This window comes from Herpailurus yagouaroundi, unplaced genomic scaffold, assembly GCF_014898765.1.
Source record: "Herpailurus yagouaroundi ecotype Mexico unplaced genomic scaffold, PumYag 100, whole genome shotgun sequence".
Lineage (NCBI taxonomy): Eukaryota > Metazoa > Chordata > Mammalia > Carnivora > Felidae > Herpailurus > Herpailurus yagouaroundi.
This window is the reverse complement of record NW_024412391.1, coordinates 35,348,865-35,360,906: the sequence shown is the minus strand read 5'-3', so window position 1 is coordinate 35,360,906 and position 12,042 is coordinate 35,348,865. Positions and strand designations below refer to the sequence as shown.

Below are 12,042 nucleotides of genomic sequence, written 5' to 3'. Positions count from 1 at the left end.
GCCATGGAAAGAGAGCTAGAATCACCAGCCAGCCCCACATAGACTTTGCACCAAAAAGCTGAATGCCTTTGGTTCACAGCAGAGGGCACACTGTTCTCAAAAGGGAGAAATACTTATTTTGGCTAAATCTCTGAAACCTGGGGAAGTTCAAGAACTCTAGAGATAACAAGATATTCCAAGAAGGTGGGCCTTTTTTTTTTAAGTCTTTCTTTCCTTTTACATGGCTCCAGGCTTTAAAAAAAAAAAAAAAATAGAAAAAGGGAAGTTGCTTCTCTAGAGCGTAACCTCTCTCTACCCCAAGTTCCCATGTGGCCAGTAGTGGCCAACGAGGACCTCTAAAGGAACTCAAAGAAAGTGAACAAATAAACTCAACCCAGGAGTCAACACAGAATCAGAGACATGCAAAGACATTCAAGAGTCAACAACCTGCCTGACACTAATTCCCTATTTAAAGCAAGAACACATCAGTCAGAGGCAGAGAGGTGGCCAACCATGGAAGCAGACAAAAATCGGAGTCTAAGAAGCCACCCAGCTCCGCCCAAGGGAGTATAAGCCCCACCGCCAATTCACGCCTCCACATGCCATTGCCAAGTGTGATGTTCCCATGCAGGATGGAGGAGTCAGGCTCCCCTCACAGGACACCTCTGGACACTAATTCCACTGGCTAGCTCTCCTCACTGTGATTCCTTGTTTACCTCGCACTCTCCTGCTTACCACCAAGCTTGCCTTGAAGTTTGCTATACAGAGGAAATCTGCTCGTCAAAGAGTGCCAGTGGTCTGGCACTTACACGTCTCACAGTAAATCATCAACTTGGCATCTTACTAGAAGCCTGCCAATTGCACCTGTCCCTGGGAGGTAGCCCTGCTCTGCTGGAGCTGCCAGTCTGTCTTTTGAGCCTGTTTTCAGGTAAGGCGACCTGCTGAGGACTGGAGAGGTGGCAGGGGCGGTGGGGGGGGATGACACAGGATCCATGTTTGCTCTCCACCAGGCCCCTCAACTTCACCCTTGGCTCCCAATTCAGCTCAAGGAAAACGAAGCCCCTCCTCTGCACAATTTCCTTACCGTAAATACACCGAGAATCACATCTCATAAGGACAACCTGTCCATGGGGACAAGTCCAAGTTTGTTTATTGACATTTTTGCTTTAAAATTTTTATTTTGAAGCAGTATCAAGTTTACAAAAAAAAATTGCAATTTTAATACAAAGAACCTTCTTTCTTAACCTCCTGAAAGTAACTTAACAACCCAAAGAAGCACCACTCACTGATACCTGTGTGCATTTCCCACAACAATAACATTCTCCTCCATAACCACAACACAACCATTAACATCAGGAAATTAACATATAATACATATTACATTTGCTCTTTGCACCCCATTCAAATTTCACCAAATGTCCCAATAATGTACTTTATAGCAAAAGGATCCAGTTCAGAATCACAGGGTTCTTTTAATTGTTAATGTCTTTTTGGTCTTCATCCTAAAACACCTCCCCCCTCTAAGTCTTTCCTTGATTTTTCTGACCTTGACTTTTTTTTTTAAATTACAGACTGTTTATTTTGTATAAAGTCCATCAAATTGGCTTTGTCTGATGCTTCCTGTGATTATAGAGTCAGATTATGAGTTTTTGGCAGGAAAATCACGGAAAAGTAAAGCTGCATCCTTTTCCTTGCACGTTACCAGGTGGTATAGGATTCTGATTTGTCCCATTGCTGGTGATGTTCATTTCCACACACACACACACACACACACACACACACACACACACACACACACACATAGCTTGTGTGTGTGTGTGTGTGTGTGTGTGTGTGTGTGTGTGCGCGCGCTCAAATCCCCTCATGTCCATGAAGACTGGCTTGCCTACTTCAAAGACAGACCGAACTGGGGGAGGGGACTTGGGCATATCTTGGTTTGTACCCTCTCTGCTCCACCGTTCCTGCCTCCTCCTTGGAGAGAACTGTAGTAATAGTGATAGTAATGACATCTGAGTTATACAGACACATTTCTAGAGATGGGATAAAGTAGAAGAAAAGAAAGAAGAGATGATATGCTTTTGTGAACCCCTTAGGTCTTTCTCACACAAATATTCCAGAGCTAAATAAAGGTTAGTTGCATTAACTTTTTCTTGCCAGAAAGGTCCCATTTCACTCATTCATTCAAGCCACCAACATTTATGGGGAGCTCCTCCCTGTTAAGCACAGAGACAATGTATATCGGACACTGCCCTGCCTCCAGAACACAGCATGGTCTCTTATAGAAAGGTTATAAATAAAAAGCTACAGTGCAGTATCGAGAAGGAGATGCTTGACCCCATCCAGGTTGAGAGGGAAGCAGTCCAGGACAAATGGCTGGCTCAACACAGTCTGCAGGTTCTGCTTGAAAGCAGATGTAAACAGATTCCAGATGAGACTGTGAGCAAAGGTGAACTACAGGAGAAGGGAGGACTGGAGAACAAGGTGGACCGGGGCTGAGGCAAAAAGGACTTGGATGCTCAGCAAGGGTGTGTAAGCCATGGGAAGCCACTAAAGGATTCGAAGCCAACTGGCAAGATCTTACGGACATTTTTGCAACAATGCGAGGAACCCATCTACAGAGGGGAGGAAGCAGGGCACAGAGGGAAGGACGTAGGTTAGTAGACCACTGCAGCCATCTTCAGACCAGAGGCTGAAGACAGTTGTTAATCTAGGTCAGGAACAGTGGGAAGGAAGCAGAAGCCAGATTCTTTAGAAACACAGGATGCAGTATCCATGGGATTTCGCAGGTGTGTGAAAAGTGCAGGAGAGAACAGTATCGGGAGTGTCCAGAGGGCTTCTGGATTAAATGGATAGGAGCGGGGGTGCCTGTAATCAGGATGCAGAATATAACAACAGTAGGTGTTGCTGACTTAGCACTTCCAGACACAAAAAACCAATTTCCCAACCTCCAGTCTGGAACCCCACTGAAGTTATACACAACCTGGTTAGTAGAGTATTTCAAGGACAGAGTCTGCTGCTATGGATGGATACCATGGCATGCTGAGTTTCAGCCCTAGTATTTTAATTAAAGTTCCTAATGTTACCTGCTGCAGTGATTACTGTGGGCATAGCTGAGAGTAGTTTTACAGGGAGAGTGAGAAGGAGAGAGAGATGTTTTAAGACTTGCTCACCCTTGCCTCTCTCACTACCACCTACCACTTAGGTCTCCCTAATCATTTCCAGTAATCCTGGGCTTGAAGCAGCATATTGTTGATTTAATTTCATAGCACATCCCTCATATGTTTATTTTTTTTTAATTTTTTTTTCAACGTTTATTTATTTTTGGGACAGAGAGAGACAGAGCATGAACGGGGGAGGGGCAGAGAGAGAGGGAGACACAGAATCGGAAACAGGCGCCAGGCTCTGAGCCATCAGCCCAGAGCCCAACGCGGGGCTCGAACCCACGGACCGCGAGATCATGACCTGGCTGAAGTCGGACGCTTAACCGACTGCGCCACCCAGGCGCCCCTATTTTTAAGTAAAGTGAATTATAACCAATTTTGTTTTGAGAACTTTATGAGATCCGCAAGAAAAACTTAAAACACCACACAGTATTAAAAGGCTAAGCTTTGGAACTGGACATTTGCATAGTGAAAGATGAAATCCCAGTGTTTGGCTAGATCTAGAAGCAATCACAGTTCTTCTCTCCCAATGCTTTTTTTGTTTCTTATTTAATGTTTTATTTATTTATTTGAAAGAGAGAGAGTGGGCGTGCACAAGCGTCAGAGGGGCAGGAAGAGAGGGAGACACAGACTCCAAAGCAGGCTCCCAGCTCTGAGCTCTCAGAGCAGAGCCCAACTGGGAGATGGAACTCAGGAACTGTGACATCATGACCCGAGCCGAAGTCGAATGCTTAACAAACTCAGCCACCCAGGCACCCCACCTCTCCCAACATTTTGTTTTGTTAATGTAAAAGCAAGCACCTCTGCTACTTCTTCTAAACCACTTCTCTATATATACCCAGTAAGTAAATATTCAGGTCTGAGGTAGGAGATAGGGACTTTCCAAGTCAAATCCATCTGATTCAACCGTTGCATAGATATTCTGCACACTTTAATTTTGCCCTATGGGGAGAAAAAACACAATAGTATCATAGTTATTTTGTAGGTGATCTCAAACTTTTTTCCTTCACCTATTTCTTCCTTTTATTTATCCATATTCTCTCATGCACCGTACTAGGTCACACTTGTCACTGCTCTTCTCATGGTAACATGGCAAAGCTGACCTTGATTCATATAAACCTGGGCTCACCGGGTGCCTCTACATTACACCCACCTGAACACTCTTAAGCCTATTTCTTCCTGAGTACAATTAGAGACGATGATAAGCTCACCTAAGAGGATTTATGTGAAGATTAAGTTGCATTATTCGTGTTACAAGGATTCTCTCCTTGACCAAATTTTAATCAGCCTCCTCTGAGTCCCCTGCTCAATAAAGCCTCTCCATGAGCTTCCACCTCTGACCCTGCAGAATCCAATTTTAACAAGAATCCTGCTAAAATCAGTTTAAGAGAAAATTCCCACCCTCAATATCTGACCAAATTCCTCATCCACCATTACCCCCCAGGTGATAAATGATCACCCTGGTCTGCCTTCAGCAAGAATCCTGTTGTGTCAGTTTCACAAGAATCTCCTGTTCTTGATGTTTCCTCTTAGTAATTTTCTCTCTCTGACCCTCTCCCTGATCCTTGGCTATAAATCTCCACTTTCCTTTGTTGCATTCGGAATTGAGCCCAGTCCTCTTTTTCCCCTATTGCAATAGTTCCTGTAATATCAGTTTTCCTGTTTTAACTAATGTCCAGCTCTGGGTCTTTCTGACACATGTGAAAGCCTCTTATGTTGTTCCTAGTGTGAATCAATTTTCAAAACATTAAAAATATGATCCTTATACAAACACAAAATGAATACCTATTAAAGATGTATTTAATTCAACGAGAAAACCGACAGGATAGAAAAGTTGTTTCAGAGGGTTCTAGGAGAGGAGACATATTTATATATAGTCCCTGAAAGAAACGTTCCAAAATAAGATTGCTGAAGTAGATAGAAAGCTAGGTAATAATGCCTTGCAGGGCAGCAAAGTTATATTTTGGGGGATAATCTTTTCTTGTGGACAAGAATCATTTGCATTGCACCATTTCCTATAGGTATTAATCTACCCTCAAAGACTTGTAAAATACCTTAACCGACAATAAAAAGTAAGTCAAAGAAAAGCAAAGAAAGGCAATACACCTAGAGAATCAGATAATCCTTAGGTGGGGCCAATAAGCTAGCATGATTTTGAAGGAACACACAGCCATCCTTTTGCCTACTGGCCTATTTTCAAGTTTAAAGTATAGTGTATATATTTTTCCTTTATACTAGAATATCATAGGTGTTCAACAAATCTTTGCCAGAAACCAATTATTTTAAGAATGCTATATACAAAACCCTACGGGGCTCAGGCAAAAAAGTAATTAAGAGGAAAATTCATAGCATCAATTGCTTTCACTGAACAAGAAAAGGGGGGAAATAAAAGATGACTGCATCATGTTATGCGGATTATTAACCTAAATCTGATAGCTAAGCCCTAAGAAAGACAGATGAGTACAGACTGAAGATGGGAATTTTCATTGGAAAGAAACTGGCTGGATATATAAAATTGGGCATAGTCTTAAACTCTACTGAATAAGGTAGAATATCCGCAAAATATATAATCAATTGAATTTTAATTTACTTATATATTAAGACAAGAAATAAACTAAGACCCAATAGAAGGTCAAAACACCTTTTTTATGGCCTCTCACAGTATAAACTTTCCTCATTTCTTCTTTAACTTTTCTATCCCTTTGAATAGCAATGCTTAAAATACTTCATGCTCAAAACAGGAAGGGTCAGTTTTCAAAGGCTGAGAAAACTGAAAGAAGGTTCAAGCTCACCTTTGAATCAATATGTCAGGAACACATAGGGGTAAAAGGAATGACTGTAAGAGGCATCTGTAAGCTCCATTCGGTAGCACACACACACTAACAGGGGCATGGACAGCATGTTCATGAAGACACAGCTGGAATGCCTCAGGTCCATTTACCAGTGATCTCCCTTTGAGCAGTGCCTATAACCTCTCTGAGCCTCAATTTTTTCATCAATGTGGCCAATGACACACATTTCACCAGGACTGTAGTGAGCATTAAATGAGCTCACGTTTATACAAACTCTAGCACAGCCCCTGAGGCACAACAGATACTAGTAAATATGTTCTATTTTTTCCTGCCCCCAGGGTCACTTTTTAAAAAGATGTGTAAACACATGAAAAGCAGGAAAGGGTTTTTGAATTCTATTCTCAAGTGCCCTGAAAAGTAGGGAGGTTAATATCTCTTTCATTTTTATTTTCCCTTCCTATCTCTAGTACTTTAAAGTTTCTTTCACATGAAAACTCAATTGTATATTCATTTAAATGTAAGCATTTAATTAATCATCACAAGTCCTTTCTTCTAAAGCTCTTTTCACTGCTTAATACGAGAAACGGGATAAAGAAACTCAGGTAGGAATCAGAAAGGGACTGACTTCACCAACTTTATTTATCTTCCTTCTTTGTTTCCAGTATTTTATTTACGTCCTGTCATATGAAAGGCCAGGGATCAGAAGAGAGCACAGGCTTCTGTGTATAGCTGCTATTGTCACAGTCTCACCTTCTTCCATTAATCCTACTTGGAAAATGGAAAGAAAAGATGACCTGAACTGTGGCACTGTGATACTACTTCTTCCTAGACTTAGTCCCCTGATAGACCTGTTAAACAGGTCTGTGCCCAGAGTATAAGTCCCTCCCCTCACTACTTCCCAGGGCTCCCACCCCCAACCCCACAGGCACAGAAAAGCTTCCTGTTTCTGGCACCTCTCTGGGAAACATCACCCTCAGTTTAAGACTCTGACCTCCTAAAAAGATCATTCCCCACCTTCCTGGCATGTTCCAACCCAGAACTGATTTTCCATTTCAGATGTACTGAATTACTAGAGGAAGCCAGCTTCATTAATGCTAAAGTTCAATGGGACAAGGAGCAGACCCTTCATAGGTACCCTCACCAACCTAACAAGGCAACCGTCTAACACCTGCCCCTGAGGCCCTCCAGTCCAGATACCATGTTCTACCACTTGGCTGGACAAAGACCTTCAGCCTCCAGCTGGGCTTCTGCTCTCCCATCTGGAACCCACCTCAATCCATTGCAGGTTCTGGTTCCTCCTTGATCTGTCTTGCTGGATATCACTAGCCCACCCATGCTCTGCCAGAACATGACTATGAGGGCTGGGATCACGCTCTTTATTCAACTCACTCAACAAACTTCTTGGGGGAAAGGAGAGCGGGAGGAAAATGATTCTCCCCCAAGACTTGGGGGTTGGTGGGGGGGTGGGGGAGGTGTGTGTCAGGCAATTTTTTTGCACGTTAATCTCAATTTTTATGTAGACATTATCAGCCAGTGAGTCCTCACTGGAGGAACCACCAATGTGTTTTTCACCAGGGCCTGAACCCACTCTTAGAAGGCCCTGTGAAGAGTTATGCCATGCCAGCACATCATGCCCTCCACTTTGGCCCCAGTGCCAGCCCATTGCAGGCAAAGAAGGGGATCCCAAGGACTGTGACTATGAGCCACTGTGAAAGTGTATGGGAAAGGAGGAAAGGCTGAAGTTTTTATCATTTTTTTTTTCCAGTAGACAAACATTTACCACCACCCCCACCTTTGGACAACGCATGACTGTGCCATCAGTCATAAGAATAAGCTCAGTGACTACGTTGGGGGAATTTTATAAACCCACAGAAGCCGGAAGCAGTGTTATCAGGAGTACCCTTTGTCCAACATCTTCAGCAGATTTTCACATGTCCTGGAAGGACATATCTCCTCTACAATTCTCAATCCTCAGTTTCCTGCGACATAAAATGGGGATAATACTGTAACCCCCATACTACATGCCAGCATAAGCTCTCTTTTCCCTAGGACTGTTACGAGGAGGAAACATCTTTAAATGCGCAAATTATTTGGCACCAAAAACAAAAGTGTTCCCCAAAATTAGTAAGTCTCAGAAATGCCAATTATTTTGGAAGGGCAGAGCCACTGATTTAGAGGCAAATCTTCAGTCTTCTGGGAAGACTTCATCTCCAGTTCTGCCACCACTTCTTGGCTATTTAATATGGCACAAGTCTGGTATTTCACGGTGTTCCACTGCAAAATGAGAGAACACATCTACTTTGGAGGGAGTTATGCATTATAAATGAGATGACACTTGTCACCATGAAACATCAGATAGCTTGTGCTCAGGTACAACTGAGGCCCTTTGTCTTTCACACAGCAGGATTTCCTTATTTAAATACTGTACCAGTAAGACCAGAAAGACACAAGCTGCCCAAGATCAGGGGGGCATCCCAGGCTGGTATCAGCTGGTACCAGCACCAGCATGCTGTCCATATATCACAGTGTGCTGCATGGACCGTGAAGCCACCGGAGTTATTTCCAAAAAAAGAAAAAGAAAAAAAGAAAAGAAAAAGGAAAAAGAAAGAAAAACAAAAATATGTCAGCTTCACTCACCAGCAGATTGACACATTCCTCCTTAGGGAGCACACACCTAGTTTTGGGTTTTTTTTTTGTATTTTATATTCCATAAAATTTCATAAAATCACTTCAGGGCATAAATGCTGATTACAAAGCACCTTAACTGAAATATATTTTAATGGCCCACATTTTCCAGAACACACACACACACACACACACACACACACACACACACAAACATAACTACATCAAATATAAAATGCCCATCTGAAAGGCCACAAATTTCACATAAATATAGACAGGAGTTAGAAAAGAACAGAAGAGAACACAAATCATCGTTTTTTGCTCAAGGACATTAGATATTTACGTTTGAAAAGACTAAGAAAGATCAAATTTTTAACTTTTCAGAGGTAACACTCAGACTGCTGACCATCTTATCTTCACCTCCAAACCACCTCCTTGTCAAGGAAGAAGTAAGATTTAAACCACTTTCAAAATGGCAAAGTCCTCTTCCTTCAGGACAGAGAACAAAACCAGTTTCCTTTCAGCCGGCGCACAACATGTGCATTTGGTAAAGCTTTTGAGACAAAATTCTAAGGATTTTACAAAGCACTTAGGGAACGAATAGCCTTGTTTCACCTTGGTCCAAAAATCTGACTCTTAGAATTGAAAGAGACATTCACCATCATCCAACCCAGGATGCTTTCACACTGAATTTTGGCTGCAAAAGCCTTATTCAAAGGAAACCCTCCGGGAGCCCTAACCTGTAAGGAAGCTGCAAGTAGGCTTGTCCAGGAAGAAGTGGGAAGGCAGAACCCGGCTCAGTCTACCCCCATCCATTTCCCAGCAGAAAGCACCCTAAGCTCATCTCCAGAAGCTTGGGGCTCATGGAAACACAGTTGGAAAATGAGTGAACACCCCAACCCTCATACAACAGAAGAAGGACACTGAGGCCAAAAAAGCTGACAAGTAGCAACAGTCCATTGGGCAAATGGAGGAGGCCTGGTCAAACATTAGAGGGGCTCAAAACAGCCACTTCCTGGCCTCCAAGCAGCTGGAGTGACTCTATCACCCATTTGAGGCCAATAAGGCATCAGAAGAAATCTGCTAACAGTCGCTTTTCTGATGAAAGAGACAAAGTAAGAAGAGAACTACTGGTGTTTCTTTTTCCTCCTCATTCTTGTTGAGCCTCCTTATTCTTATTCTGTGAGGACATGACGCCTAGTGTTACAACAGCCATCTTCACACTATGAAGTGCAAGCAGAAGACAAAAGGCCAACATGCTGAGTATGGATGAGCAAAAGAGGAGAAAAGAGCTTGAGCTATTTAATGAATCTGAAGCCACTTGCTCCTGACTTTGGTTAAGTAAACAATAAATGTCCTTATAGTAAAAGGCATTATTCATCAAGTCTTCTGCTCTTGTATCCTATCGAATCCACTTCTCCAGTTACTTCAGAATCAGTGCGCTGCACCTTAAGTAGCATTTACATTTCTCCACAAATTACCTCTATGTTCTACTTCCAAACTAAAGTCATGTGGAAAGTTAAAAAGCAAGGAGGAATGGTACAGCCATCTAGGAAGACAGTTTGGTGCTTTCTTAAAAAGCCAAACACTTAGTCTTACCATACAACCCAGCAATTGTGCTGGAGCTATAAAGGCATGAAACGACGTGGATGAGTCTTAAAGGCGTAATTCTAAGTGAAGGAGGCCAGTCTGAAAAGGCTATAGACTATTTGATTTCAACTATGTGACATGCTGGAAAAGACGAAACTATAGGAACAATAAAAAGATCAGATCGGGGCGCCTGGGTGGCTCAGTCGGTTGAGCGTCCGACTTCGGCTCAGGTCACGATCTCACGGTTCATGAGTTCAAGCCCCGCGTCAGGCTCTGGTCTGATGGCTCAGAGCCTGGAGCCTGCTTCTGATTCTGTGTCCCCCTCTCTCTCTGCCCCTCCCCCATTCATGCTCTGTCTCTCTCTGTCTCAAAAATAAACATTAAAAAAAAATTTTTTTTTTAAATGAAAAAAAAAAGATCAGATCAGAGGTCGCCAGAGGTTTGGAGGCTGGGGGGAGCAGGAGTGAGGATGGGAGCAGTAAGGAACAGGAGAAGACAGGAGATTTGGGGGGGGCAGTGAAACGATTCTGTACGAGACTATAATGGTAGATACATGACATTATGCACTTGTCACGACCCATGGAACTGTGCAAACAAAGACTAAATCTTAATGTAAACTATAGATATAATGAACAATAATGCATAAATATTGATTTGTTAATTTTTTTTCAATGTACCACACTAATACAACATGTTGATAACAGGAAAAACTGTACAGAAAAGGGAATGTATATTGGAACGCTCTGTCCTATCTGCTCAACTTTTCTGTAAATCTAAAACTGTTCTAAAAAAAATAACGTCTATTAATAGAAAAAAAAAGAAAAAGAAAAAGGGAGGAGGGGATGGGAGGGAAAAAAATCCCTCATATTGTATGTTTTCTTGTCAAATCAGTACAGAAACTCACTCGATGTAAAGAGGGCATGGAAAGGTTTGAACCAGCACCTTCTGTCCTCTTTTCCACAAACCACCTCCCCCTAATCCTACCAAGAGAGACCCATGACCTGCACCCTAAGCGGGTCCTCTCTTTCATCTTCCAATTACTCCACGTGCTGCAGGACGCTCCTGCACATGCCCAGTGCTCTCCAGCAGGACATGCCAGTATTTCCAGTGGTGCTCATGCTCTCTGCTCATCTCTGCCACTCCCTCCATTTTCCAGGGCATCCCCAGGGTTCCCATGTCATTTTTACCTGCAATAATGACATCTCTGGGGGGAAAGAAAGCATCCTTCAAATGCTTCTCTGCATTAAGGGAGGTAACAATCTAGTAAATAATAAATCCCTCAGGCCCTCCAGGGAACCCCTTTCCACAGGGGTTCTCCTTTACCCAAGTTGAAAGCAATGTTCAAATGCTCCCCAGCTGCAGAGCCCAGAACTCGAACCACTGTTGAGATGTAACTTCTCTGTGGAAATGGAGCAGTTTCTGAATTCAGTAATAAAAAAAAAAAAAAAAATATGGGGCGGGGGGGGGGGGTGGGGAGTCTCACACTCCAGTCCCAAATGTTTCCTGGATATTTTCTTCCATGGTTTGCTCTGGGGGTCTGGAAGGCAGACTTAAAATCTTAGTTCTAAATAGACTGAGGTTGTAGCTGGATAATTGTTACTTGATGACAAAATAAAATCTCTAGTTAAAAAAAAAAAAATCAGTGATTGCTTGGCTCAAATCTCTTTCCCTCTTTTTTTTCCCCCTTTTCTGAATAAAATGCAAGTGGGCACATGATCAGTGTCCTCACTAAAAGTGTGGACTCTATGAAACTGGCTGGAAGAAGGCATTTGCTGAGCAACATTCCCTGGAGAGAAGTCACCATGGCTAGATCAATGAAGTACTGGCAATGGGGACCACCAGCTGGGGACTAAAATACTTGTGTTAGGTAGCATAATGGGTGATAAGATTTTATC

The 12,042-nt window shown here is 42.7% G+C and overlaps 1 protein-coding gene and 1 long non-coding RNA gene across 6 annotated transcripts in view; one reads left to right on the top strand and one right to left on the bottom strand.

Annotated features, from left to right (window-relative positions):
• ELMO1 (engulfment and cell motility 1) overlaps window positions 1-12,042 on the bottom strand; it is a 641,219-nt gene that overhangs the window by 486,873 nt on the left and 142,304 nt on the right. The gene's annotated exons all lie outside the window — the stretch shown is intronic.
• Window positions 7-9,941, top strand: LOC121028483 (uncharacterized). Its single transcript, XR_005789246.1, has 2 exons — window positions 7-907; window positions 6,989-9,941. It is a non-coding gene; the product is annotated as an uncharacterized LOC121028483 (long non-coding RNA).